The sequence below is a fragment of the Ambystoma mexicanum genome, chromosome 1q (genome assembly GCF_040938575.1).
Source record: "Ambystoma mexicanum isolate Mex_15411 chromosome 1q, UKY_AmexF1_1, whole genome shotgun sequence".
Taxonomy (NCBI): Eukaryota; Metazoa; Chordata; class Amphibia; order Caudata; family Ambystomatidae; genus Ambystoma; species Ambystoma mexicanum.
The window spans coordinates 223020491-223024097 of record NC_090922.1 but is presented as its reverse complement, the minus strand read 5'-3'; positions in this window follow the sequence as shown (position 1 = coordinate 223024097).

Below are 3607 nucleotides of genomic sequence, written 5' to 3'. Positions count from 1 at the left end.
TTTTCCCTCCTGGTATCCACTATCCCTAAAAAGACTCTGACCACCCTCATCCGAGTGGACAGAACGAGAAGAACTATCCCTGCCGAGTATCATAAAGGGATCTACATCTCCCATGCTTCGGCATTTCCTTTTAGGAAAAAAAATCACATATCTTCTTGTTGCTCTAAGCGTGTATGCCAATTCAGAGGCCAAGAGTTGGTGGAAGTTAAGGGTGGCAGCAAGACCCCTCTCATTAATGTCTAGTACTGCAACTTCATTGATGTTTGCTTTAATAAGAACTTGTGCGAAAACCGTCATAACCCGCCTTTCATTAGATGTTTGTTGACTTTGTGAGCTTTGTTGTACACTCTGTTTGCCCCCCCTTCAATCCTCTCCAAGGGTGGGCCCTCAAGCTCTGGAGGCCTCAGATCTCCAGCAAGTGCCCCACTTCATAGGCAGCAGTTCGAAGGCATCCTGTTAGCCGTGTGAGATGTAAAGTAAATCCCTTTAAATCTGGGAGTGAAATGAGCCAGCCAGCAGCACACACACAAAGCGTTACAGTAAAGGGCTAAAGGGGGCAAAAAAGAGTTCAGAGGGGGTACACAAGAGTGCTGAAAAAAAGAATAGTTGTAAGTATTTAAAAAAAGAGAGAGTTACTACCTCAAGCTTCTGTAGCAATTGGTCCTGGGTGGGTCATTGTGGGAGCTTCATGTGCAGCAGTGGCGGAAGCAGGAGTTGCAGGCGGGTGCCAGTGGGTGAGGACGAAACAGCTGATGCAAACCCCCCAAACCGCCTCTGGAGGAGCACAAGGAACACTCCCGCACACTCTGCAACGCGCTGGGGAGCTGGATCTTTAAGTTCTTTACTCCTCCTCCTGGAGTAAACAACAAGGACAGACCAAACAGAACACTCTTGCACACTCCACTGTCATTTCTACTCTGACTATTCTCAACTATTTCTATCCTTCTCTTCTTTCACTGATGTTATTCATTCTATTTCTGTCTTTCAGCTATTCAAACCTGAATGCACCAACATTTTCTTCACCTTAAGTCTACAAAAACGGAAATACTTTTCTTCCCTGCTTCTTACTTCCCCTCACCTCCTGCTGGTCTCTACTTTGTCCATTCTCTCCTTTTTTTCTACATCTGCTCATATCTTTTTGACTCCTCTTTCCTTTTCTACCCTTATTTCTAACATATCCCACACTTGTTGTTTTCATCTTTATAATATATGTCAAGCTAATCTTTCTTTTCACGATATCAAAGGGCTGGGAGGTTAGTTCAGGGGCAACATGTTAGTCCTGGAAGCAAGACAATGCAGAACAATACAGGGTCGAATCCCGGACCCATGCTTAGACACTGGTCTCTGACATTATGGGTGTTAGAAAATATTAATATTAAACTTCTTCTGATTTCCCTTATTTTTTTCCTCCCATCATGATTATTGTTCCACTCTTATTTGGACTTCCTGCTTCCCATCTCCCTCCTCTCCATTCCGTTTATAATGCCATTGTACAACATATGTTCTCTTTGCCCTATCAGGCTTCTATTCTGCTTATCTCCTCTCTCATTTTATTCTCTGTTTTAATTTTCATATTCTTCATCAGTTTCTTAGTTTTGTGTTTAAATGTCTTTATGGCCTTGCTGCCCCCTATCTTTCTTTTCTCATTTCTTTCTATGCCTGCCCCTGTCATCCGCAATCGCCACCGTGGTTGGCGGCTCCTTCCACGTTGGAGACTGCGAACCGGCAGACAGGGATTGCAGTCCCTTCTTTGTTTCTGGTATAGGCCCATTGGCCGGCCGCAGGGCTGCCGGGAGTTAAATTCTCCTTCCTCCCGGCAGTCGCTGCGTTTCAACCTCGCTGGTTCTCGCTCCAGCTCTCCTGGTTCCTTCGCTCTGTTACTTTGTGGCTCCTGTTTTCCGCTGCCCGCTTCTGCTCGACTGCGGATATTGGGGCCGGCTGGTTTATTCGCTCTCCTAGCGAATCACTTTACCTACCTGTCTTCTCTCTGTCTGCCTTCCCCTCTGGCAGTGGCTTTTCCCTCTTCCTTTTTTCTCCAGCCGTTCTCTCGGCTATCCCGGTGATCTTCCTCACCCCTCTCGGTTGCTGCTTCGGCGGCGGGTCCTGTTTTTCTCTTCTACCGCTACCCTCTCAGTTAGCGGTCCTCCAGTTTTTCCCTTTTCTCTTCTTCTTTCTCTCTGGGCCGTGTTCTCGGGGCCTGGTGGTTCAGCAGTCCCATTTCTTCCACGGCTGCCGGTACCCTACCTCGTAGGGTTTCCTCTACTCAACTGCAGTTATCTTCTCTGCTACTGGAGTGTGTTCCCCATCATCTTTCCGGCGGATTTCGGCACTTCTTCAGACCAGCAAGTTCTGCCTTGGACATTCACCTGCCTACGATCTCCCGGCTAAGGGTTTTTTCCCCCGTGTGGGTTTTTCCCTTATTTTCCGGCCTGCTCCCGCAAGAGGAGTCCCGGGACGGCTGTCCAGCCAGCTGTCACTGTGGCTTCACTCCGAGACAGGCAAGTGCTACCAAAAAAGGGAAGAGACTACCTAAGTCGGCGAAATCTACTAGATACAGACAACTCAGGAAGTTCAGGTGAGGAGAGTGTGGAGGGACGGGAGGACAAGTCGGTTCAGAAGTATAAACAGTCACAACCCCAATCTCTTTGCTCTGAATCCTTATATCTTCTGACAGTCCCTAAACCCACTTCTGCCCCCTCTTATTTCTGCTCTTTTTCTGTCTTTGCCCCTAAAGTTTGGAATCCTCTCGCCCTGTTCACTCTTCTTCTCTTCACATCTTTTGTACCCGTCTAAAAACTCAATTTACTTTCACAAAATTGACGCATCTTTCTAATGCTTATATTTTTTTTTTAAACATTTTATTTCTAGTTTTCAACAAAGTATATTACAATCAAATACTGAGCTCTTGAACAAGAAACAGTTACATTAAAAAGCACATTCAAGAAATATAAACATAAAATCACAGTAGAAAATCCAACATCTAAACATCAAACTCAGATTCTCTAAAGTACAACTTAACACTGCATAACAAACAACATAACAATATAAGACAAAGGACAACAAATAGACTCACACCCACACCCCTAACTCTCCCACCCTTTCTTCCTGAGAAAAATACATAACTCATACCTCAATATTCATTCATCAATTTCCATAAAATTCATTGAAAGTTCCCCAAAGCTTCTCATATACTCCTTCCTTTTGCTGCCTCTACAACAAACATTTCTCGTATTTTTAAAGAATCTTCATATCACAAAGCCAACCCTCAACAAGAGGCTTTTTCCTTGTTTTCCACACCTTTAACACCTGCCTAATCACCACCAATATGCTTCTGTTAATCCAAGTTTTAGTTACAGAATCAACATTTCGCCCACATCTTGGAGATTGCAGAATCACAGGTTAAGGGCTTCATGGAAAATGTATGGTCCAAACTGCATAAATCCTATCCAGCACATCCTTCCAATAGTCCATCACTCTATCACAGTACCATAACATGTGCAACAGAGTACCTTTTTCCTTCCGATAACCCCAGCAACAATAATTTGTCACAAATCCTAGACCACGCATACGGACAGGAGTCCAATAAATTCTACCCAACACGCTTCGG